Raw genomic sequence first — 27,948 nt, 5'->3', positions numbered from 1 at the left:
AGGAAACCCCAGACTCAACAAAGGAGATTACAGATACAGCTCAGGGTAACCTAGTCTCACTTAATGGACCCAGGTCCAACTCAAGTGACCCAAACTCAGTTCAGGAGAACTCATACAATACCACAAGACTCACATCAGGGATTACCTATTCACATCCAGAGACATCCAGAGACCGTAGACTGACCTTGGAGCAACGAGACTCAGCTCAAGAGACCTAAGACTTATCTCAGGAATTTAGCTCAGGAATTCTAATATAACAACCCAGGGGGATGCAGACCCAACTTCAGGGGCCCTATATCCCAGACCCATCTTTGGAGACAGAGACTCTGCTCAGGGGACTGACCCTCATCTCAGGGAAAGAGATAGTTCAGGCATCCCCTAGACAACATCCCAGACCAAATTCAGAGGTCCAGATCCAGGACAGTGAACCCTATACCTTGGTGACTGAGATCTGAAAACATTGAACACCTACTTGAGGGGAGCTAGACTCAACTTAGGCATCCCCAGACAATACCCCAGGGTCACCTGCATGAGAACCCAGGCCCATCTGAAGATACCTCAGCCCCTCACAACTTAACTGAACTCAGCTCAGGAGACACCAGACCTACTTATTAGATCCCTGACAAACCTCATAGGATTCACACACTTAGCTCAGGGGACACGGACAACACATTCGGAGCTGCTATCAACACCACTCAGCCAGCTCAGGTGACACTAACCAACCACAAGGGAATTGATATTCAGCTGTGGAAAACCAGACTCAGTTCAGAAAAGCTCATATCTACCTCAGACATTTCAGGGAATACCAGATTAACCTAAGGAGACCCAGACCGACATCTGGGAACATTAGTCCACTTTTTGTGACGTAGATTTAGTTCAAGATGGCTGAGACTCACTGTGGGATCACCAAACAAACTAAGAAGATCAATATCCAGCTCAGTAGATCACAGAAAACACCCTAGATGGCACCAGATCCACTGCAGGGACTCCACCTAAGGGAACCTAGACAAATCTCAGAGGAATTAGCCTCAGCTCAGGAGACCCCAGACACATCTTAGTGTGCTCAGAATTCATGTACATGTTCCCTAACAACAACCATAATGGTCCCAGACTTAGCTCAGGAGAAAACAGTCCCAACCGTATGTATCTTGATAGACCTCAGACTCACCTCAGAAGATCACAGACCAAAATCAGGCGACACAGACTCTGCTCAGGAGATTTAGACCTATGTCAGAGTATCGGACTCATTTCAGACACTTCCAGATTCCATCTGTGGGGAGCCTAGGTCCACCTGAGGATTCCTAGACACACCTAAGGGGACCCTTACCAAACTGAAGGGGCACTACATTCATATTAGGGGGACCTAGAATAAAATCTGGCGATCCAAACCCAGAGAGGAACCCTAATTCATCATGAGAGATCCAGAAATACCTTAAGTGGCCCCAGACCACCTGGACCCCAGTCCAACATCAAAAGACACACAACTTACTTCAGGGTGCCCAGAATCAACTCCAGCATACCCATACAACTTTTGTGAAGGCCTAAGATCTACCTTAGGTGGCTCTTAATGTATACCAATGATCCAGATTTAGCTCAAGACCCCCAGACTTCCTCAAGAAATCCAGAGTCATCTCAGACCACAGAACCATCTCTGAGGGCACCAGATTCATCTTGGCAACAAGATTTCAGCTCAGACATCTTCAATAACGTAACAGTGGGCCCAAGAGCCAACTTAGGAGCTCCAGACTCAGATCATGGAACCGTAGACTCATATCAGGAGATCTAGGCTCAATTCAGACAGCCTCAGACAATTCCTAAGAATGCCAGATGCCCTCAAGGGTCCTGCATGTACACTAGAACCCAAGACTCTCACCTCTGGGATCCCTGAGCTCAGGAGACCATAAAACCACTTTATGAGATGCCAGACTAACCTTGGAGAAGAAACAACCCACTTAAGGAAAATCAGCCTCAGCTTAGGAGACCCCAGACCTACTCTAGGAAACCTAGACTTAGCTCAGGAAGCCATAGACCCATCTCTGGAGACCCTAGATCTGCCTAATCAGACCAGATATCCTCTCAATCATCCCCAGACAATATATCAAGTTTGTCCCACAGCCAAATAAAGTGCCCCAGGGCCATATCAAGGGTCTAATTTCAATTCAAGAATCAGCTGAACCTGGGTCACTGGACCAAGACTAATTACTTATTAAGCTCAGGGGACCCTAGACATATCTTAAGGGACTCCACACCTACGTCACTGGACCCCAGAACAACAGCAGAAGACTTGTACTATATTCAGAGACCCCCAGACCCACTTCTGAGCTCAGGGACCAAGACCCAAGGTTGGAGACCAGATAACCACCTCTGAGGACCCAGACCCACATGCAGAACCTGAGACCTACCAAAGGTGATACCAAGTCCACCTCAGCAGACCAACACTTAGCTCAAGATAACCGGGGCTCATTTCATGGGGTCTAAGACCAACTCAAAAGACCACAGTAAACCCAGACTCCGATCAGGAGACAGACATCAGACCCAACTCAGACTTCTAACACTGCAGGCATCCCCAGACAACACAAAAGGGGGCCCAAGACACAACTCAGAACACCCTTGACTAAACTCTTAGGTTCCCAGACCCATGTCAGAGCACACAGGCTCGGCTCAGCACATCCTGACAAAACCCTAGGGATCACAGATCTAATTAAGGAACCAAAACACAGCTTAGGTGTACCAGACAATATGCCAGGCCCCAAACCCGATTCAAAGGATTCAAATTCAGGTCAAAAGATCTGAGACCCACCTCAATGGGTCACCATACCCACATCAGGAGACTTAAATTCAGGGAAGGCATCAGCAGACCACACTCCAGACAGCTCTATATCTAACTCAGAGGCCCCAAATCCAGTTCAGAAATTCCTAAATCACCAAATTAAGTGCTCTAAGACTAAGTTCCCAAACCCAAGATCCATGTCAGGTATTCAGACACAGCCCAACACCATAGGAACACACTATGGGAGGCCCATTCTCTTTTCATGGGGCTGAAGATCACACCTAGGAACCTCTGTCTACCTCACAGGGTCCAGACATGAACTCCAAAACCACATTAAGGGATCCAGACTCACTTCAGAAGACCTAAAACCAAACTCAGAAGACCTGGCTTCAGTGTCGGAGACCCAAGTACCGCTTCAGGGGATTCTAGGCCCACATCGGGGGTCCCCAGGCCTACTGTTAGGGAACAAAATCCTGTATCAGGGAACCAGCATCATTCCAGCCATCTCAGGGAACACATCAGGGATCTCAGATCCAACAGGGGCCCACACTCAGCTCAGAAGTTTCCAGAAGCAATTCACAATTTGCCAGACCCACCTCAGAGGAGCATAAACCCACTTCAGGGAACCGGACCCTGTTCTGGTAACCCCAAATTGACCTCAGGGGACTCTAGACACTCCATTGGCTCCAGAGACCTACCTCAGCTCTGAAGATATCCATTCCCACCCCAAGGAGACTAAATGCAATTTAGAAGCCCTGAAGTCACTTCAGCTGACCCACATGTTTTTGCCCTCAAAAGATTAGTTGTATCATCTGTCGGGTGAGTTTTGGACTAACAACTGTTAATGAAAAGTTTTCCTAGGAATATAAATAAAAGGATGATTATTTAAGGTCAAAAAGAATGGAAAACCAACAACTGAGTTTCAAGGGAGCCAACTGATAAAGTGTTAAGACATGAAGCCCAAAGTGACCTTACATGGTAGAATGAGGACACTGAGGATAATCTATCTGATGATACTTCCAGTTTGTAGTCTGAATGTTTTGGTGATGGCATAGACAACAGAGAGGTTTCAGCAAACATGCAGAGAAGGTACTTCCAGCTAAAACAGAATGGCCACAGGCAGGAAGCAAGAATCTTGTTCAATGCCAGTCAAATATGAAGGAATACTCACTGGAGTTTTGGAGTTCTCTGGTGATGATGTTGGTAGTTGTGATAAGATTGCCCACAGTCATAGTTATTTACTAAAGGAGAACATGGAAGATGCAGGAGTTTTGGTGACCTTTCTGAATGGCATACACAGCACAAGCTCCAAGAATAAAGGTTCCTTGTTTGTCTTCTGCTGCAATAGTCAATTTTTTAATTGAACTCTCAATCTCTTACTCGTTTTCTAAGGCTTCTTGAGAACCTCGTGACCAAGAAAGGTCACATGCATGGTTAGGTGGAATTCTGCACCTAATTTGTAGTTGTCATGTGTCTTTGTAGATTCATCAGCTTCCTAGAAAACTTAAATCAGAGGTAAAAATATAGTTAACGTGAGAAAAGAAGATAATCTAGTTAAAGATTTGATAGGGACTAATTAGCTAGATAACAGATACCAGCTCATCTGGCAGAAAGATACTAATATGCAAAGTTGTCATAAATATGTCTCATTAGGAGTTACCTAGAGTTCATGAAAATGGTTGTCAGATGGGTTTATACTTCAGAGTTCATATGACCCTTTTGATGAAAGTACTGTCCCATCCATTTTGGAAGAGGAAAGTTCCCAAGTTTTTGATGGCAGGACACAGTTCCAAGTAAAGGTTAAATTGTATTTAGGACCTTCTCAGTATACTGTATTAAAAGAACAAGGTAAGGAATATGTACTTTGACCTCCCATGATAATAGTGTAAGTATTTGTATTGGTGGCAAAGTAGTAAAATTTAAAATACCTAGATCTTTGAAACAGCTGTTGGTTATGTTACAGTGGAAATATGCATTGCCTTTTCTAAAAAGTATTGAAGTCTACAGAGAAAATCTAAAGTTCCCCCTCACTAAGTGTCAACACAAAGTATGCCCTTAAACCTGAGACAGTATAGCAATTTGGGGAAAACTGCAGGTTTCCAAAGGAAAGTGGGTAGATAAAATCAATCACAAGTAGGACTGTGAGGTTTAGCTCTGAATCCTGTGAAGGAATACTATACATCTGGGGCTCCTTGGAGGGACAGAGTAATTCTTACGGGGGAAACAGCTTATGTAAGGAAGAAGATAAAGAGGGGTAATACACCAAGGGGGAAAGGGAGGGAGAGGGATAAATTGGGAGATTGGGATTGACATATACACACTACTATATAGAAAACAGAGACTAAGGACATACTGTATAGCACAGGGAACTCTACTCAATGCTCTGTAATGACCTATATGGGAAAAGGATCTAAAAAAGAGGGGAGACATATGTACATATAAGTGATTCACTTTGCTGTGCAGTAGAAACTAACACAACATTGTAAATCAACTCTACTCTTATGAAAAATTAATTTAAAACTAGGTAATACAACGTGAGGCTTATTATGGAGAGCTACAGTTGTAATAGGATCAGTTATACGCATAGCAAAAGTGATGGTGGAGTGGACAGAGATGAAAGATCAGCAAAGAAAGACAGTTAAAACAGTGAGGGTAGAAAGATAAGGAATTCCTGGAAGCTGGGGACCTTGTTCCAGTGTCTTGGGTAGAAGCTGACTAACTCCTGATGTCACCTGCTTGGTGCCATGTTCTTGGGGAACAAGAACTATCTGTCAAGAACTATCTGTCTCATGGTGCTATCCACTCCTGGGCAATAGAGAGAGAACACCTCCGTTTAAGGCCTCAGTTAGGGTGGAGTTCTACTCAAGGGTAACATTTACACTTTTTCATTTGAGACACAAATCCTGGGCTGGAACCCCTCCGGTTTGGGCAGCACTGTTGGTCAGGATGATAAAGATCAAAAGGCTCTCAACACTTTATCTGCGTCATAGCACCAGAAAACTGAAAACCAAACTAAGACCTAGGTAAGGAAAGAGTTTATTCACAAAGACGATTGAATAGAAGAACACTTTGATTTCAGAATCTTCAAGTATTTCAACATCAAGTAGAAAAAGTATTTTTTAAGAGGAAAGGATGAGCAAGGCCAGCAGAAACCTAGTGGGACAGAAGCAGAGGGGTGAGCAGGAGGTAAAGTAGGGGTATTTTATTAGAAAATGTTTCCCCTGCCAGCTGATTCTCAGAATAAGCTGTTACGGAATATGTTCTGACCTTAGTATATTAGTGATTGCCCGAAGCTGAGGGGCAGGTCAAAGTTTAGCACACTGTGAGGAGGAGAGAAGGCTGATTAAAATTTGGTCAAGCCAAGTCAGTAGATATGTAATGGACAATTGTAGGCCATCACATTACTAGAAAAAACCCACAAGGATATTAATAATTTCTAAAAAATCATTAAATATCAAGTATGTTCAAATTTCCATTTTTCTCATAAATGGCAAACTGAAAATGTTTTCAGTTTCACTGAAATAAAATGCAAATAAGGTTTGAACTTTGCAATTGGTTCAAATGTTTTTAATTGTTTTCTAAAACAGTTTTCCCCTTCAATTCTTTATTTTTTTGTCAGTTTATTATAAAACCAGATTGATTATCCCATATAGTCTCCTACAGTCTGAATTTTGCTTCTTGAATCTATCCATGCAGTCTCATTCAACATTCAACATGCTATTCAACTCAATAGCAAAATGTATTGATTATGCTTTGGCTTCTGTTTTATTGAGAACATTTTAAAATTACCAGTTGTTCCTTTATTATTATGGACATGCTTTCTGATTATTACTTTTTTGTGTGTTCACTAAATCATTCCATTTACCATGGCTTTATAATCGTCTTTAATATCCAGAAAAGAGGCCCTTTGTTAGAATATTCTCTAAATGATTTCTGAATGTTAATTCTTCTAAATAAACTCTAAAAATCTAATTGAGAATGCAATAGGTGTAATATGTATATACATGTGATATGTAAGTAAATATGTAATATACATACACAGATATATACATATATAAACATAAATACCTTAATACATATATACATATATATATGATAACCTTATAATTTTCATTCACATTATTTATATTACTTACATATTATTTAAGATCATATGGAAGTCATATTAGAACATCCATCTCCAATTGCTCAAGTCATTCTTCAAGTATTTCAAAGAATTTTACTGTTTTCTTCTTCAAAAAAGTCTTGCACATACCTGAGAAAAAAAGTTTTTAATCTGTATAATGAGGATAAGAATAGCAGTCAATAGGACTGTGGCAATAATCAAATGAGATAGTTAAATTCATAAGTAAATGAAGCACTTCCTATAGTAGCCAGCCCAAAATATTTATTAGATATTTTTATTTGACCAGTTAGTCTGCAGTAGTTATTCCCAGAAAGGAAGGGGCCCTGTTTCTAATTCATTACCATTTGTATTGTCATACATTTTGTGCATGCTATCTTTAGAGGTTATGTCTGTAAACAGTATTGACACACAACCTTTGTCATCTGAGTAATAGTATTTATTTATATTTGTCATCAGTATACTAGCTTTTTTAGCAAAAGTTCACCTATCCCCTAGAATTGACTATAAATTACGTCTGGGGTTTCTACTTCTTCTTGAATAATTATTGGTAAACTATCTTCTGTTAAATCATTTGTTATCCACCAAACACTTCTACTAATTATTTTTCATACCTTTTTATTAATAATTATTCTTCACTCCAATCGTGTGTGTGTTCTGTCATGTCTTCCTATGCTCTTTTAGGCTTATTATTAGTGCAAGTATACAATGATTATTTACTTTATACAAAATATGCAAACGAACTTAATTGAAAACAAACAGTTTCGGGGCTTCCCTGGTGGCGCAGTGGTTGAGAGTCCGTCTGTCGATGCAGGGGACACGGGGTCGTGCCCCGGTCCGGGAGGATCCCACATGCCGCGGAGCTGCTGGGCCCGTGAGCTATGGCCGCTGAGCCTGCGCGTCCGGAGCCTGTGCTCCGCAATGGGAGGGGCCACAACGGTGACAGGCCGGCATACAGCAAAAAAATAAAAATATAAAAACTGTATCATGATTTTGACCAGTCTCTAAAAAAGGCAGGATTACAAGTTAACCTCAGGCCCCCACTTAATATAAACGTAATTCCAGTATTTCCACACTTTTGTTTTGAACCCTGAATTATGCTTTTAGACGTTGTGCTCAGTACATCATTTTCCCTCACAATAACCCTATCTGATCATTCTTTATTGTCTTGTTTGTGTAGACTGGGTAAATTTAAGAGTTTAGGTAGTTTACCCAGTTTCATATAACTACTAAATTTTGAAGCTTAGATTACTTTTTGCTGCCTGACTTTGTATCATATTAAAGTACCATATGCATTTTATCTTGTAGACATTCATGTTTCTGTTTAAAATTATTTTAACAATTCCACTAAAAAATAAAGTGGGTAGCATATTTGCATAGCAAGCAAAATGCTTCATGATCTGCTCCTACCCATTTTTATTCTATCAGAAAGTCCCTGAACTCTCCCTACTGATTATATGGAAATTCCCATTATTCCCCCAAATTGCCTTTTATTTTTTTTTTTTTTCTGCAGTACACGGGGTCTGTTGAGTATGTCTCTCCTGAGCAGGGCTTAGAGGGTCTGGTCTGTGGTCTCCCGAATTGGTTCTGGTATCCCATATGCTAAATGTGGGCCTGGTAAGGTGTGGCTTATTCAGGTATGAGTCAAGTCCTAGTCCATCAGGTGGTTCTGCTGTGAGGGGAATTGGCCCCTTGTTTAGGGCTGTGACTCACTGAATTTGGCCTGAGATTACCTGTATTGTTCACTGTGATCCCTTGAACTGAATACAAATCTTCTGAGGAGTGCCTGAGTTCTCCTGTGTTGAATATGGGCCCACTGGTATATTGTTTGGGGGTGCCTGACCTGAGTCTGGGTTCTGTGCTGAGTCTTTGTGTCTCCTTAGGTGGGACTGGGATCCATTGTGGGCCTTGAGCTTCTACATCTGGGTCTGGGGCTGTGTAGAATTCGTCTGGGTCCATTCGGCATGATGTCTAGAATTCTGTGAGTTGAAACAGTGTCCTCTCTGAGGATCGCTGGACCCTCTGAGGTGGGTCCTGGTGGGGATGGCTGAACAAATTTGAGATGCTCAAGTGGTTGTAGGGTCGGCTCTCCAAGGTCTCAGTCTGGTTAGCTTAGACTGGAGTTCTTTAGGAGTGTCTAGGTTCCCTGAAGTATGTTTCAAGTGTAGGAAATGCCTGAGTGGCATTCTTGTGAGGTTCTGAGACCAGTAGGGTATTGGTTAGGAATACTTGAGCTGAGTATGGACCCTCTAAGGTAGCATTCAGGCCCAGAAACTGAGTCTGGGTCATCTGAGTTGGGTCTGGGGCACCCAGAGATTTGTTTATATTCTCTGAGGTGAGTCTGGGTCTCATGGAGATAAGTCACAGTTCCTGGTAGTCTATTAGGTGTCGCTAGAGTTAGGTGTTTCTCACCTGAATGAAGTCTGGGTGGATCTCGTCATGGGTCTGAGCCCTCTGTGGTTTGTTCTGTGTCCTATATATCTTGTATATTGATACCTGAACTGACTCTGGGTGTCCTTAGGTATGTCAGAGATTCCTGAGTTGGAACCGGAGTTCCCAGGGGTACCTGGCTCTCCCTGAGTTGTGTCTTAGATTCACTGAGGTGGATCTGGGGTCCTCTGAGGGGAATATTTGCACCTCTGTGTTATTTGTGTATGGCTTACCTGTTATTTCCTCACTTGAAAGGTGTCTGGTTTCTCCTATGGGGGGGGGAGGTATGTGCCTCCAGAAGTGAATCTGGATCCTCTAAAGTGTTTCTGTGTTTTTTTGAGTTTGTTGTGGATACCCCTGTGTTGGATCTGGAATATCCTTAGCTGAGTATTGGACTCCTGTGCTGATTCTAGACTCTCTGTGGTAGGTCTAAGACCCCTTACTCCTAGTGTGGATTTTTCAGGGTATTGGTGGTGGTTGCCTGAAGTGAGTCTTAGTCCCCTCAATTTGTGATTTTCTGTGGGAGGACTTGGCCCTTTCTTTGTGTCCTGAACTCAGGGAGTTTCTCTGGAGTCACCTGCTGTTTCTCAGGGCCTCCAGAAATGAGTATGGGACATGTGAGACATGCCTAGGGTTCCCTCACCTGCATCTGGGGACCCTTTGGGTGGTCTGAGTTCCTTTCTGTTGAAGGCTGACTTGGTGAGGTGTCTTTTGGGAATACATGAGTTAGGCTGAGTCCCCTGTACTTAGTATGTATCACTTTGGGTGCATCTGGGATCCCATGTGGTGGGGTCCTTAGCTCCTTCATTTAGGCCTGAGACTCCCTGACTTGGTTTTGAGGCTACCTGGCATATTGTCTGTTGCACCCTGAACAAAGTCTGCATCTCTTGAGGAGTACTGAGTCCCTGCAGTGGGTGGGCTTTATCTGGAGATGCCTGAACAGAGTTGAGTGCCCTAAGTGGTGTGAGGTTTACTGTAGTAGGTCTTGCATCTCCTGAGCTTAGTCTTCTATGGTATTGTCCCTTGTTCCTTGAACTGAGTCTGCTTACCCTCAGGAATGTAGATCTCCTGAGCTGAGTCTGGACCTCTGAGGAGGGTCTTTGTCACCTAGGGTGGACCTAGGTTTCCTTGTGTTGAGTGTGAACACGTTCAGGTATTGTTTGGAGATAACTGAGCTGAGCTGATTGGGTCCCTGTGCTGAGTCTAAATGTCTTATGTGGATTTGTCATCTTCTGTGTTAGTTTTTCGTGCATCTTTATGTGGATGGAAGATCCATAATTTGAGCTGGGAGCCACCTACCATGAAATTTGAGGTCCTCGATCTAAGTATGGGTATCCTGAGAATATCTGGTTTACCTGCGGTTTTTAATGGGCCCAATAGGTTTTGGTTCCCTGTTATGGGTATGGGTATACTGTGGTGGGACTGGGTCTTCATATAAGGGTCTAAGACCCCTGTGATGTGGCCTGGGCATGCCTTAACTGAATTGGGATCTCATAAGGTGGGTGTGGGATCTGTTAACATAGATCACTGGCCCCCAAACTGACTCTGGGTCACCTGACTTGCATCTGCAGTAACTACAGGTGCATTTGTGTTCTCTGATTGTGGCTTGGGATCTCTTGAGCTTACCTGGGGTATCTGAAGCTGTCTGTAGTCCCCTGAGGAGGGTATGTGATCCCTGAACTGAGTATGCACCCCCCTGGTGTGGGTCTGGGGATTTTGTGATATCTGAGTCTCTCTGGTGTTTTTTTGAGGATTTCTGTGCCTTACTGATATAGCTGTGAGACACTTAGATGTGAAAGTGGACTCTATGGTGATATGACTCTGCATACGCTGAATTTGGCCTGTATTTCCTGAAGTGTACCTGGGTCTTTGGAAATGATTGTTTCCTATGATATGGGACTGTGCTCTTTTGAGGTGACTCTGCACCCCTCTGGTTTGGGTTGGAGATCTCCGAAGGTGGAATCTGAGTCCCCTCAACTGAATCTAGGACTCTAGAGTGAGACTGGATCCCACATGTGGGTCTGAGGATCCTATGTTGAGTGTGGAGCCATTGGTGTATTCTTTGCAGATGCCTGAGTTGAGTCAATATATCCATAGGTTGATCTGGCATCCACTGTTTGTGGTTTTGGCTCCTTCATTTGAGTCTGGACCCAGTATAGTCTGGGACTACCTGACACGTCGTCTGGGGTCCCCTGGTGATTCTTCCCCCTCTCAGCTGAGTCTAATCTAAGATAAATTTAGGTCCCTTGTGAGTCTAAAGTCCCTTAAGGTGGGTCTGACATATGTTTTGAGTGTGGGGTATTGGGGTGTTGTTTGGGGATGCCTCTGAAGAGTTGACATCCCCTGTACTGGGTCTGTGTCCCATTAATTGTGTATGGGATCCCTTTAGTGGTATTGGTCCTTTCAGCTTGGTCTGAAACTCTGAGTTTGATCTGTATCCACCTGGCATGTTGTCTGAAATCCCTTAGCTGAGTCTGAGTTCCTGAGAAGGTCTGAGTTTCCTATAGTGTCCATGGCTCCTTGGGTTTTAGCTGGGGATGACTGAACAGAGTTGGGTGTCCTGTATGGGCGTGGTTCCACTGTGGCTGGCCTGGTTCTTTCTACGAGAGTGTAAAACCCTGGTAATGTTGTCTTGGGTACCTTAGCCGAGTCTGGGTGTTATGACAATTATCAGCACTCTCCTGTTGGTTGTATGGTCCATGATGTATGTCCAGGTCCCCGGAGGCATGTTTCAGCCTTACTGAAGTATGTTTGGGCCCTTTTCTGGTATATTTATACACCCCAAGTGATGTCAGTGAATGCTGTATCTGAGTTTGTGTACCTGAATTTGGTCTGAGTTTTCCTGTGTGGAACTTGGGAAATGAATCTGGACTTTCTGGTGGGACTCTGTCTTTCTTCCTGGTTGGTGTGCCCTCCTCTGAGATGGATTTGGATACCGTTACGGTTTGGGGTAGCATCCGGATTACCTTAGGTGGATCTGTGGTCCCTTGAGGCAAACCTGAGCACCCCTGTACTGAGTGTGGCGTTATTGGAGTGTTGTTTTCATGTACCTGAATTGAGACTTTATCCCCTTGGGTTGGTCTGAAATCCTTGTATTGGTTTTTAGGACCCTTTATTTGGATCTGACACATCCTCATTTCTGCCTTGAACCTCGTATTTTTCAGATTTCTCTGAACTTAATGTCCCGTCAGCTGAATTTAGGTCTCCAGAACTGAGTCTGTATATCCTTCGGTGGGTGTGGGTTCCCTGTGGTGGGTGGTATGTCCTTCCTCTTAGACTGGAGTTGCAGTTTGAGTTTGACATTGTCTTTGGTCCTCTGAGCTGAATCTGGGTTCCCTGAGTTCCCAAATGTCCCTGAAGATGTTTGAGTCTCCTAATGTTTGGGTTATTGCCCCTCTGGATACCCAGGGATGCCCGGGGAAAGCTAAGTCCACTGTGATGGTTGCAGGTATAGGGGGGTCAGGTGTCTCCTGAGATTAGTCTGAGTTGCCTCTAGAGATCTGAATTACCTAGAGTCACAGGCTGCCTCAACTGTTGTGTGGGCACACCTGACAGATCTTGAACTGTTTTGTGTCTTTTAGTAGATCTGGGTCTGCTTGTATCTGAATCCTCTGGAGATTTATGAAGTACCTGAGCTGAGTATTGGTCCTATACAATACTGGTTCTATACAGTGCTAGGCCTGGGATCTAAAACTGAATCCTTGTCCCCTGACAAATGTGTACCTGTGTACCTGCCGGGTGCATTTTATTTCTCTAATGTGGGCCTAGTGTCTCTACAACTGAGCCGGGGTACTCTGAAGTTGATCTGGTTTCACTGGGGTGGATCTGGCATCTCCACGGTGGGTCTGCAGTATTCAAATGAGTCTGCTCAGTTTGAACTGAGTATTGAGTCTGGGTGTGCAGAGGTGCATCTGCATGTCTTGAGCCTATTTTATGCCACTTGTGGGGTTTTGAGGACAATTATGTTGTCTGCAGAAGCCCACCGTAAGTGTGAAGTTGGTTAGAGTTTTCTGATAGTGCCTGGGGTACCTATGGTATGTTTGGGGTCTCTTGGAATGTTACTTGGGGATGTGTCTATATATACTGTGTCTGGTGTCCATGAGGTGACCTCCTGATTTGAGCCTGGGTCCTATGGGACCTGAGTCTAGATAGTTTGGGGTAATGTTAGTGGATATTTGGGGCCATGCTAGAGGATCTGGATTCCAGTATGTAGGTCTTGGATTGCTGCGGGGTGGGGGTGGGGGGGTCTGGGCCTCTTGAGTGGATGTCTGGGCATGTGTGAGTTGAATATGGGAACCCCAGAGGAGAGTTTGGGTGCTTGACGTGATTCTATGGTCCTTAAGTTGAGTCTGTTTCCCCTGACCTGAGTGAGGTTCCTTGAGGATGGTTCAGTCCCATTAGGTAGGTTGTGGGCCCCCTGTATTTTACAGGGGCTTAGACCCCTGTGGTGTATTTTGAGTTCCCAAGTATGTTGCCTGGGGTGCTTGAGGTGAGTCTGAATTCATGAAGTGGATATTATTGCGCTTAAAGAGGTTTGTGTATCTGAGGTGATTCTAGGCTATCTGTTGGGGGTTCCCAGGACTGTGTGTAAGCCTGCCTGAGTGGTATGTTTGTATGAAACAAACATACTCTGAAACACGTCTTGGACCTGTAGGTGGATCTGAGTGTTCTTTTGAGTATCTGAGGACACTGCTGTTGTCTGGAGATGCCTGAGCTTAACCTAACTCATTCCTATAAATTAGGTTTAGGATCCCTGAGGTGTATGTATGGCAATGAATATGGGTCACCTGAGATTATTCTGTGATACCCCCTGATGCATTTGGTTTGTCTGAAGTGTGTCTGGGTCTCCAGAGCTGAGCCAAGTTCCTTTGAAATTGATCTGCAGTCTGCTGAGGTGGTTCTGGCAATTCTGAGGTGGATTTGGGGACTATTCAAACTGAATCTGCCTCTCTAGCTTGGGCCTGGGATTTCCAAAGGTGAGCCTGAATGTTCTGAGTTGACTTTGGATCAACTGAGGTGTTTCTAGGCTTTCAATATGTTGTCTGTGGAAGTCTGTGTCATTGAGATGGATTAGGACTGGCCGATATCAGTTTGGGGTCCCTGAGGTGTGTCTGGGGTCCTCTGGAGTATTTTCTGGGGATGCATGTACTAAGTTTGGTGCCCATGAACTGATGTCAGCTTTTGTAATCAGAGTGTGGGTCCTGTGGACAGAGCCTGGGTTGAATTTGGGTCTATTTGAGGTGAGTCTGTGTTTAGCCGTATATGTCTTAGTGCTCCGAGGGTGGGTCTGGGGACCTCATAGATTGATATCTGGGAGTGTGTGAATTGAATCTTGGTCCCTTGATGTAATCTGGGGTCTCTAGAGGTGTGTTAGGACACTTGAGAAACCTCTGGTTTCCTTGAGTTGAATCTATGTCCTCCAAACCGAGTTTTGGTATCCTGAGGATGGCTTGATTCCTTTAAGTAGGTTGCGAGCCCCATATCTTTAACCCTGTGAACTTGCAGTATGTTTCTGATTTCCAGGTCTGTTGCTGAGGAATGCCTAAACTGAGTCTGGATTCCTGAAGTTAGTCTTCTTTGCTCTGAAGTGGATCTGGATCCTGAGGTACTTCTTGTGGATTTAGAGCCACTTGATTATGGGTCACTTGAAATAGATTTGGTGTCTCCTAGCTGGGTCCGATGTCTGCAGAACTGGGCCAGTGTACCTTGAAGTGGGTTTGAAGTTCCCCTACGTGTCATAACATAAATATATATAGTATAAATAATAAAATATATATGTGTATAATTATATATAAAATTATGTAATTATCTGTGAAACATATATTTTATATAAACCTTATGATAACCATAAAGCAAACATCTACAGTAGATACACAAAAGATAAAGAATGGAATCAGAGCACACTAATACAGAAAATCATCAATTTACAAAGGAAAGCAGCAAGAGAGGAAGAAAGGAACAGTGAAAGTACAAAACAGCCAGAAAATAATAGGACAGCATTGGTAAGTCTTTACCTATCAGTAATTAATCTAAGTGTAAATGGATTGGATCATCCAGAGAAAAGACATAGAGTGGCTGGTTGGATAATAAAACAACCAACTACATGCTGCCTACAGGAGACTCACTTTACCTGTAAGGACACACATAGGCTCAAAGTAAAAGTATAGAAAAAGACATTCAATGGAAACCAAATGAAAATAGGGTAGCTATAGTTATATCAAACAACATCAACTGTAGCAAAAACATTAATGAAACAAAGATGATCATAATTTAGCCCGGCGGTCCCCAACCTTTTTGGCAGTAGGGACTGGTTTCATGGAAGACAATTCTTCCACGGACTGGGAAAAATTGCGGGGGGTGGGGGTGGGGGCGGGTTGGAGGGGATGGTTCGGGCTGTAATGCAAGCGATGGGGAACAACGGGGAGCGGCAGACAAAGCTTAATTCCCTCCCCTGCCGCTCGCCTCCTGCTGCGCAGCCCAGTTCCTAACAGTACTGGTCCGTGGCCCAGGGGTTGGGGACCCCTGCCTTAGACCACCTGAATATATCAAGTAAGTACTAACAGATCTGAAGGGAGAAAAACACATATTACAGTGATAGTAGGGGACTCCACTACCTCATTTTCAACAGTAATAGATCATCCAGGCAGAAATTCAACAGCGAAACATTGGATTTGAGCTATACCTCAAACAAATGGACCTAACAGACATTTTTCAGAACATTCCATCCAACAACAGCAGAATACACATTCTTCTCCAGCACACACAGAACATCCTCCAGGACAGACCATGTGATGGGCCACAAAACAAGTTTTAACAAATGTAAGAAGATTAATATCATACCAAGAATCTCTTCTGACCATAATGGTATGAAACTAGAAATGAATAACAGAAAAAAAGTTCGAAAATTCACAAACATGTGGAAATGAAGCGACACGTTTCTGAACAAACAGTGAGTCATAGAAGAAATTTAAATATCTTGAAACAAATGAAAATGGAAACATATATCAAAACCAATGGGGTACTGAAAAAGCGGTTCTAAGAGGCAAGTTTATTGCAATAAATGCCAACATTATGAAAAAAGAAAGAGCTCAAATAAACAAACACCTCAAGGAAATAAGTACAAATTAAGACCAAAATTTCTTAAAAAGGAAGGATAGGCGGGGCTGCGAGCTGAGGCTCTGAGGCTCGGGTTTCGGTTTCAGACGGAGCGCAGGGAGAGGACTGGGGTTGGCGGCTTGAACATAGCCTGAAGGGGTTAGTGCACCACAGCTAGCCGGGAGGGAGTCCGGGGAAAAGTCTGCACCTGCCGAAGAGGCAGGAAACTTTTCCTTCCCTCTTTGTTTCCTGGGGCGTGAGGAGAGGGGTTTAAGAACGCTGCTTAAAGGAACTCCAGAGACGGGCGAGAGCCGCGGCTGAAAGCGCGGACCCCAGAGACGGGCGCGAGCCGCGGCTGAAAGCGCGGAATCCAGAGACGGGCGCAAACCGCGGCTAAAAGCGCGGACCCCAGAGGCGGGCGGGAGACGTTAAGGCTGTTGCTGCCGCCACCAAGGGGCCTGTGTGCGAGCACAGGTCACGATCCACACCTCCCCTCCCGGGAGCCCGTGCAGCCCGCCACTGCCAGGTTCCCGGGATCCAGGGACAACTTCCCCGGGACAGCGCACAGCGCGCCTCAGGCTGGTGCAAAGTCACGCCGGCCTTTGCCACCGCAGGCCCGCCCCGCACTCTGTGCCCCTCCGTCCCCGCCGGCCTGAGTGCGCCAGAGCCCCCAATCAGCGGCTCTTTTAACCCCATCCTGTCTGAGCAAAAAACAGACGCCCTCCAGCGATCTACACGCAGTGGCAGGGCCAAATCCAAAGCTTAGCCCTGGGAGCTGTGAGAACATAGAAGAGAAAGGGAAATCTCTCCCAGCAGCCTCAGAAGCAGCGGATTAAAGCTCCACAATCAACTTGATGTACCTGCATCTGTGGAATACCTGAATAGACAACGAGTCATCCCAAATTAAGGAAGTGGGCTTTAGGAGCAAGATCTATGATTTTTTCCCCTTTCCTCTTTTTGTGAATGTGTATGTGTAGGCTTCTGTGTGAGATCTTGTCTGTATAGTCTTGCTTCCACCATTTGTCCTAGGGTTCTATCCGTCCATGTTTTTTTAAAATTTTTTTTCTTAATAATTAATTTTAATAACAATATTATACTTTACCTTCGTTCTTTCTTTCTTTCTTTCCTTCCTTCCTTCCCTCCTTTAGACAACGAATCATCCCAAATTGAGGAGGCGGTCTCTGACAGCAAGATTTATGATTTTTTCCCCTTTACCTCTTTTAGTGAGGGTGTATGTGTATGCTTCTGTGTAAGATTTTGTCTGTATAGCTTTGCTTCCAACATTTGTCCTAAGGTTCTTTCCGTCCCTTTTTTTTTTTCCTAAATAAGAATTTTTTAATTCAATAACTTTATTATACTTTATTTTATTTTTACTGTATCTTCTTTCTTTCTGTCTTTTTTCCTTCTTTCCCTCCTTCCTTCCTTCCTCCCTCCCTCCCTCCTTTCTTTCCTTCTTTGCTTCTTTCTTTCTTTCTTCCTTCCTCCCTACCCTCCTTTCCTTCTTTCTTTCCTCATACTTCTACTAATTCCCTCTACTTTTTCTCCCTTTTATCCTGAGCCGTGTGGATGAAAAGCTCTTGGTGCTCCAGCCAGGAGGCAGGGCTCTGCCTCGGAGGTAGGAGAGCCAACTTCAGGACACTGGTCAACAAGAGACCTCCCAGCTCCACATAATATCAAACGGCGAAAATCTCCCAGAGACCTCCATCTTAACACCAGCACCCAGCTTCAGTCAACGACCAGCAAGCCACAGTGCTGGAAAACCTATGCCAAACAACTAGCAAAACAGGAACACAACCCCACCCATTAGCAGAGAGGCTGCCTAAAATCATAATAAGGCCACAGACACCCCAAAACACACCACCAGACGTGAACCTGCCCACTAGAGAGACAAGATCCAGCCTCATCCACCACAACACAGGCACTAGTCCCCTCCACCAGGAAGCCTACACAACCCACTGAACCAACCTTAGCCACTGGAGACAAACATCAAAAACAGGAGGAACTACGAACCTGCAGCCTGCAAAAAGGAGACCCCAAACACAGTAAGATAAGCAAGATGAGAAGACAGAAAAACACACAGCAGATAAAGGAGCAAGATAAAAATGCACCAGACCTAACAAATGAAGAGGAAATAGGCAGTCTACCTGAAAAAGAATTCAGAATAATGATAGTAAGGTTGATCCGAAATCTTGGAGATAGAATGGACAATAGAATGGACAAAATGCAAGAATCAGTTAACAAGGACCTAGAAGAACTAAAGATGAAACAAGCAACGATGAACAACACAATAAATGAAATTAAGAGTACTCTAGATGGGATCAATAGCAGAATAACTGAGGCAGAAGAACGGATAAGTGACCTGGAAGATAAAATAGTGGAAATAACTACTGCAGAGCAGAATAAAGAAAAAAGAATGAAAAGAACTGAGGACAGTCTCAGAGACCTCTGGGACAACATTAAATGCACCAACATTCAAATTATAGGGGTTCCGGAAGAAGAAGAGAAAAAGAAAGGGACTGAGAAAATATTTGAAGAGATTATAGTTGAAAACTTCCCTAATATGGGAAAGGAAATAGTTAATCAAGTCCAGGAAGCACAGAGAGTCCCATACAGGATAAATACAAGGAGAAATACGCCAAGACACATATTAATCAAACTGTCAAAAATTAAATACAAAGAAAGCATATTAAAAGCAGCAAGGGAAAAACAACAAATAACACATAAGGGAATCCCCATAAGGTTAACAGCTGATCTCTCAGCAGAAACCCTACAAGCCAGAAGGGCGTGGCAGGACATACTGAAAGTGATGAAGGAGAAAAACCTGCAGCCAAGACTACTCTACCCAGCAAGGATCTCATTCAGATTTGATGGAGAATTAAAACCTTCACAGACAAGCAAAAGCTGAGAGAGTTCAGCACCACCAAACCAGCTTTACAACAAATGCTAAAGGATCTTCTCTAGGCAAGAAACACAAGAGAAGGAAAAGACCTATAATAACGAACCCAAAACAATTTAGAAAATGGGAAAAGGAACATATGTATCGATAATTTCCTTAAATGTAAATGGACTAAATGCTCCCACCAAAAGACACAGATTAGCTGAATGGATACAAAAACAAGACCCTTATATATGCTGTCTACAAGAGACGCACTTCAGACCTAGAGACACATACAGACTGAAAGTAAGGGGATGGAAAAAGATATTCCAAGCAAATGGAAACCAAAAGAAAGCTGGAGTAGCAATTCTCATATCAGACAAAATAGACTTTAAAATAAGGACTATTAAAAGAGACAAAGAAGGACACTACATAATGATCAAGGGATCGATCCAAGAAGAAGATATAACAATTGTAAATATTTATGCACCCAACATAGGAGCACCTCAATACATAAGGCAAATACTAACAGCCATAAAAGGGGAAATCGACAGTAACACATTCATAGTAGGGGACTTAAACACCCCACTTCCACCCATGGACAGATCATCCAAAATGAAAATAAATAAGGAAACACAAGGTTTAAATGATACATTAAACAAGATGGACTTAATTGATATTTACAGGACACTCCATCCAAAAACAACAGAATACACATTTTTCTCAAGTGCTCATGGAACATTCTCCAGGATAGATCATATCTTAGGTCACAAATCAAGCCTTGGTAAATTTAAGAAAATTGAAATTGTATCAAGTATCTTTTCTGACCACAACAACATGAGACTAGATATCAACTGCAGGAAAAGATATGTAAAAAATACAAACACACGGAGGCTAAACAATACACTACTTAATAATGAAGTGATCACTGAAGAAATCAAAGAGGAAATCAAAAAATTCCTAGAAACAAATGACAATGGAGACAAAACGACCCAAAACCTATGGGATGCAGCAAAAGCAGTTCTAAGGGGGAAGTTTATAGCAATACAAGCCCACCTTAAGAAGCAGGAAACATCTCGAATAAACAACCTAACCTTGCACCTCAAGCAATTAGAGAAAGAAGAACAAAAAAACCCCAAAGCTAGCAGAAGGAAAGAAATCATAAAAATCAGATCAGAAATAAATGAAAAAGAAATGAAGGAAACAATAGCAAAGATCAATAAAACTAAAAGCTGGTTCTTTGAGAAGATAAAAAAAGTAGATAAACCACTAGCCAGGCTCATCAAGAAAAAAAGGGAGAAGACTCAAATCAATAGAATTAGAAATGAAAAAGGAGAGGTAACAACTGACACTGCAGAAATAAAAGAGATCATGAGAGATTACTACAAGCAACTCTATGCCAATAAAATGGACAATCTGGAAGAAATGGACTAATTCTTAGAAATGCACAACCTGCCAAGACTGAATCAGGAAGAAATAGAAAATATGAACAGACCAATCACAAGCACTGAAATTGAAACTGTGATTAAAAATCTTCCAACAAAGAAAAGCCCAGGACCAGATGGCTTCACAGGCGAATTCTATCAAACATTTAGAGAAGAGCTAACACCTAACCTTCTCAAACTCTTCCAAAATATAGCAGAGGGAGGAACACTCCCAAACTCCTTCTACGAGGCCACTATCACCTTGATACCAAAACCAGACAAGGATGTCACAAAGAAAGAAAACTACAGGCCAATATCACTGATGAACATAGATGCAAAAATCCTCAACAAAATACTAGCAAACAGAATCCAACAGCACATTAAAAGGATCATACACCATGATCAAGTGGGGTTTATTCCAGGAATGCAAGGATTCTTCAATATACGCAATTCTATCAATGTGATAAACAATATTAACAAATTGAAGGAGAAAAACCATATGATCATCTCAATAGATGCCGAGAAAGCTTTTGACAAAATTCAACACCCATTTATGATAAAAACCCACCGGAAAGTAGGCATAGAGGGAACTTTCCTCAACATAATAAAGGCCATATATGACAAGCCAACAGCAAACATCATCCTCAATGGTGAAAAACTGAAAGCATTTCCACTAAGATCAGGAACAAGACAAGGTTGCCCACTCTCACCACTCTAATTCAACATAGTTTTGGAAGTTTTAGCCACAGCAATCAGAGAAGAAAAGGAAATAAAAGGAATCCAAATCGGAAAAGAAGAGGTAAAGCTGTCACTGTTTGCAGATGACATGATCCTATACATAAAGAACCCTAAAGATGCTACCAGAAAACTACTAGTGCTAATCAATGAATTTGGTAAAGTGGCAGGATACAAAATTAATGCACAGAAATCTCTGGCATTCCTATATACTAATGATGAAAAATCTGAAAGTGAAATCAAGAAAACACTCCCATTTACCATTGCAACAAAAAGAAAAAAATATCTAGGAATAAACCTACCTAAGGAGACAAAAGACGTGTATGCAGAAAATTATAAGACACTGATGAAGGAAATTAAAGATGATACAAATAGATGGAGAGATATACCATGTTCTTGGATTGGAAGAATCAACATTGTGAAAATGACTCTACTACCCAAAGCAATCTATAGATTCAATGCAATCCTTATCAAACTACCACTGGCATTTTTCAGAGAACTAGAACAAAAAATTTCACAATTTGTATGGAAACACAAAAGACCCCGAATAGACAAAGCAATCTTGAGAACGAAAGAAGGAACTGGAGGAATCAGGCTCCCTGACTTCAGACTATACTACAAAGCTACAGTTATCAAGACGGTATGGTACTGGCACAAAAACAGAAAGATAGATCAATGGAACAGGATAGAAAGCCCAGAGATAAACCCATGCACATATGGACACCTTATCTTTGATAAAGGTGGCAGTAATGTACAGTGGAGAAAGGACAGCCTCTTCAATAAGTGGTGCTGGGAAAACTGCACAGGTACATGTAAAAGTATGAGATTAGATAACTCCCTAACACCATACACAAAAATAAGCACAAAATGGATTAAAGACCTAAATGTAAGGCCAGAAACTATCAAACTCTTAGAGGAAAACATAGGCAGAACACTCTAAGACATAAATCACAGCAAGATCCTTTCTGACCCACCTCCTAGAGTAATGGAAATAAAAACAAAAATAAACAAATGGGACCTAATGAAACTTCAAAGCTTAAACCATAAACAAGATGAAAAGACAACCCTCAGAATGGGAGAAAATATTTGCAAATGAAGCAACCGACAAAGGATTAATGTCCAAACTTTACAAGCAGCACATGCAGCTCAATAACAAGGAAACAAACAACCCAATCCAAAAATGGGCAGAAGACCTAGATAGACATTTCTCCAAAGAAGATATACAGACTGCCAACAAACACATGAAAGAATGCTCAACATCATTAATCATTAGAGAAATGCAAATCAAAACTACAATGAGATATCATCTCACACCAGTCAGAATGGCCATCATCAAAAAATCTAGAAACAATAAATGCTGGAGAAGGTGTGGAGAAAAGGGAACACTCTTGCACTGCTGGTGGGAATGTGAATTGGTTCAGCCACTATGGAGAACAGTATGGAGGTTCCTTAAAAAACTACAAATAGACTACCATATGACCCAGCAATCCCACTACTAGGCATATACCCTGAGAAAACCAAAATTCAAAAAGAGTCATGTACCAAAATGTTCATTGCAGCTCTATTTACAATAGCCCGGAGATGGAAACAACCTAAGTGCCCATCATCGGATGAATGGATAAAGAAGATGTGGCACATATATACAATGGAATATTACTCAGCCATAAAAGGAAACGAAATTGAGCTATTTGTAATGAGGTGGATAGACCTAGAGTCTGTCATACAGAGTGAAGTAAGTCAGAAAGAAAAAGACAAATACCGTATGCTAACACATATATATGGAATTTAAGAAAAAAAATGTCATGAAGAACTTAGGGGTAAAGCAGGAATAAAGACGCAGACCTCCTAGAGAATGGACTTGAGGTTATGGGGAGGGGGAAGGGTGAGCTGTGACAGGCGAGAGAGAGTCATGGGCATATACACACTAACAAACGTAGTAAGGTAGATAGCTAGTGGGAAGCAGCCGCATGGCACAGGGATATTGGCTCGGTGCTTTGTGACAGCCTGGAGGGGTGGGATAGGGAGGGTGGGAGGGAGGGAGACACAAGAGGGAAGACATATGGGAACATATGTTTATGTATGACTGATTCACTTTGTTAAAAAGCAGAAACTAACACACCATTGTAAAGCAATTATACCCCAATAAAGATGTTAAAAAAAAAAAAGGAAGGATATAACAAAGAGTAGAAATAAATGAAGTAGAGACCAGAAAATAAAAGAAAAGATCAAAGAACCTAACAGCTAGATTTTCAAAACGATAAACAAAATTGAGAGGCCTTTAGCTGGGCTAACTAAGAATAAAACAGAAAAGACTCAAATAAATAAAATCGGAAAAGAGAAAACATTACAATTGATACCACAGAAATACAAAGATCCTAAGAGACTATTGTGAACAATTTTATGACAACAAATTGATAAACTCTGAGAACATACATCCTACCAAGGCTGAATAATGAAGAAATAGAATATCTGAACAGACGAATAACAGGCAAGGAAATTGAATCAGTAATCAAAAGCCTCCTAACGCAAAAAAGCCCAGGGCCACATGGTTTCACTGATAAATTCTACTAGATATTTAAAGAATTAATGCCAGTCCTTTTCAAACTCATTCCAGAAATTGAAGAACAAGAAGTACTCCTAAACTCATCTCATGAGGCTACTACTCTGATACCAAAGCCAGATAAGGACACTACAAACAAAAGAATACTATAGACCCATATACCTGATGGAGATAGACGCAAAATTTCTCAAAATATTAACAAATGGAATTCAATAGCTCATTAAAAGGATCATTCACCACGATCAGGTGGAAATTATCCCTGGGATGGAAGGATGCTTCAAAACATACAAATCAGGAAGTATGACACACTGCATTATTAATGAAAGATAAAAGTAATGTAATCATCTCAATAGATGGAGAAAAAGCACTTGACAAAATATAATGTCTTTTCATGATAAACATACCTAATAAACCGGGTACAGAAGGTATATACTTCAACACAATAAAGACCATATACAAACGCAAAGATAACATCATACTCTAAGCAGAAAGGGTAAAATCTCACCACTCCTATTCCACATTGTACATCAAGTCCTAGCTAGGACAGGTGGGCAAGAAAAAGAAATTAAAGGCACCCAATTTAAAAGGAAGAAGTAAAATTATCTTTGTTTGCAGGTGATTTGATATTATATGTAGAAAACCCTGTGGAGTCCACCACCAATTGCTAAAACTAGTCAACAAGGTCATTAAAGTTGCAAGGTACAAAATTTACATATAATTGCATATTTGTACACTAACAACAAAACATCTGAAAAAAATAACATAGTCCAATTACAAAAAGCATCAAAATAATAAAACACTTAGAAATAAATTTCATGCAGGAGGTGAAAGATCTGTACATTAAAACAAAAAGGCTTTGATGAAGTTAGGAAAAACATGGAAAAATATCCCATATTCTTAGATCAGAATAATTAATTGAATTTCCCATACTATCCAAAGCCATTTATAGACTGAATGAAATCCCTATCAAATTTCCAATGGCTTTAAATTTTTTTTTTGCCACGCCATGCGGTGTGCGGGAACTTATTTCCCCGACCAGGGATTGAACCTGTGCCCCCCTGCAGTGGAAGTACGGAGTCTTAACCACTGGACCGCCAGGGAGGTTCCTCTGATGTCTTTTATTATAGAAATAGAAAAAGCCATTCTAAAATTTTTACAGAACAAAAACCCTGAGTAGCCAAAGCAATCCTGAGAAAGAAGAGGCATCTTCTGGAGGCATCACACTTCCTGATTCCAAAGTATCACAGAGCTAGCGTAATCAGAAGAGTATAATACTGGCATAAAAGCAGACACCTAGATCAGTGGAACAGAATCAAGAACTCAGAAATAAATCTCCCAACTAATATTTGACAGGGGAACCAAAATGTTGAATGGGGAAAGAATGGTCTTTTCAATAAATGGTGTTGGGAAAACTGATAACCACAAGGAGAAAAATGAAATTTTACTCCTATCTTACACTATTCACAGAAATTAACATGAAATGAATTACAGATTTAAGGAAGTCTATAAGAACTGGGACGATAAAACTCTTAGATGGAAATATAGGGGAAACACCTCCTTGATATTGGTGTTGGCAATAATCATTTTGTATATGACACCAAAAGCACAGTCAAGATATAGAAACAATAGTCGAGATACGGAAACAGGGAATTCCCTGGTGGTCCAGTGATTAGGACTCCGCGCTTCAAGAGCATTCAGTCCCTGATTGGGGAACTAGTATCTTGCATGCTGCACGATGCAACCAAAAAAAAAAAAAAGATAGAGAGAGAGAGGTGGAAACAATCTATGCCCATTCATGGGATGAATGGATGAAGAAAACGCTGCATCTTTACCCATTCATCATGTTATCTATCTATCTACCTATCTATCTATCTATACAGTGTAGTATTATTCAGTCATGAGGGAGAAAGAAATTCTGCCATTTGGCAAGGCAACATGGATGAACCACAAGGGTATTATCCTAATTAAGTCAGGCAGAGAAAGCAAAATACCGTAACTGCTTATACAGGGAAACTAGAAAAACGGAACTCATAGAAACAGATAGGGTTGTAGTTACCAGGGGCTTAGGGAGTGGGGAAAATGGGCAAATGTTGGTCAAAGGGTACAGACTTCCAGGTATAACATGAATTAGCTGTGGCAGGATCAAGATACAGCATGGTTACTGTAATTAATACTGTACTGTGCATTTGAAACTTGCTAAGAGAGTAGGTCATAACTGTTCTTACCACAGAAAGAAATGGTTAACTATGTGACATGATGGAGGAGTTAGCTAACTCTTTGTTGGGAATCATCTCTAGCATATGTGTATTAAATGAACACATTGTACACTTTAACTTTATTTATTGTTATATGCCAAACAATCGCAATAATGCAGAAGATATAAACTGTTTGTCAAGTAAGTCCAAAGACTTAATATCTGAATGGTTGGTTTTTGGGGGATTTATTTTGTTCCTTTGAATAGGCCATGCTTTCCTGTTGTATTGTTTTTGTTTGTTTGTTTGATTTTTGTCTTGGCTTTTTATCTCTGTTTTGAAAATCTGGCATTTGTAATAAACATTGCAGTCTGGGTTGGTGCAGGAGAAGACATTTACTAACTATTATGGAGAGAAGATTTGGGTCTTCTCAGGCCTTTTCTGGGTATGTGCCTCTGTAGGCTTCCACGTGTAGTTTTTTGTCAGTTGTGTCCTATATACATCTACTTTTACATGTCTTATTTTCTAAGAGGCCCAGTCTTGTTTCTCCTAAGGCCTGAGGTGTTCCATTATATTCCTGTTCCCGTAATCTCTCGTACTCAGCCATTTGCAGGTCTTTACTATTCCGGCAGTTTTCACATGCTGTGGCACCTGCCATTGTTCAGTGGCCTCCAACCTATGTCCAAACTATGCTTCCAAACCTTTCTAAGCTTTCAGTCAGTAAGGACAGAAACCAACCCTTTGGCTACCATCAGTCCATAAAACGGCAAACATTTGGTTCTTTTTTTTTTTTTTTCTTCCATCCTGTAGGAGGAACCAGGGATAGGTTGTTTCTTTCCAACTGCAGGGTTTTGAGACTGGGAGGAGTTGGGACAAGAGCTCTATGGAATTTCTTAAGATCCTGAGTGTGGATTTTTCTGATTGTGCACTTGCTTGGTTGCTTTCTTCAGGTCCTGACTGGTTTCCAGAGCTCCCACAAAGGTACTTGAATTAATATATTACTGTTGAGTTGGTGTTGGAATGCGGGACGGGATCCTGGAGCTTCCTAGTTTGCCATCTTGATATCACCTCAGTCCTTGAATATTTTTCTGTTACCTTTAAAAATAATTAAAAACCCAGTATAAAACTTCATGACCACTGCTGGGGGAAGAGGGTGCGCTGAGAATTTCTCACAGGGTTATATTGAGTAAGCATCTCCTTCTCTGCCCTTATGATGCTTCCCCCTCTCTTTTTTTACTTTCTTTTAACTGGCTCTCTTTAAATGCCTTGGATACCACATGCTTTCTTTCCTCTCAACGAGTTATTTAAAGAGTAGTAACTCCCTTCTCAAATTTTGTTTGCTTGATTTTTACTCATCCTTCAGATTTTGATTCAAGCGTAAGTTTAATACCCATAGTTTTTCCATAGTTCATTATTATAGCATTGTGCTCCTCTTGTGTGTGAGTGGTCATTTTTACAAATTTATTACTTTAAAATGTTTGAGTGTTATTGTAAGGCTGAATTGATAAGAGTAGTTCCTTGCACAGGGTACGAAATAAAGGGAGAAATACAATGGGGAGCACTGGAAGTGTCAGAAAAGGCTACTTATTGAGACTTAAATGTCTGACTCAGCTGGAAGGTATGAGATTTTGCCCTATTTCATTTCTTCTTTGGAATAGAGAAAGCATCTTTCAGTCATCTCGAGGATGAATGTCAAGTACAAAATTTTCCAAGTAGATACAAGGAACTCAGATTTCTGATAAAT

Source organism: Leucopleurus acutus (assembly GCF_964270905.1).
Source record: "Leucopleurus acutus genome assembly, chromosome: Y".
Classification (NCBI taxonomy): Eukaryota; Metazoa; Chordata; class Mammalia; order Artiodactyla; family Delphinidae; genus Leucopleurus; species Leucopleurus acutus.
Note: the sequence above shows the minus strand (reverse complement) of the source record.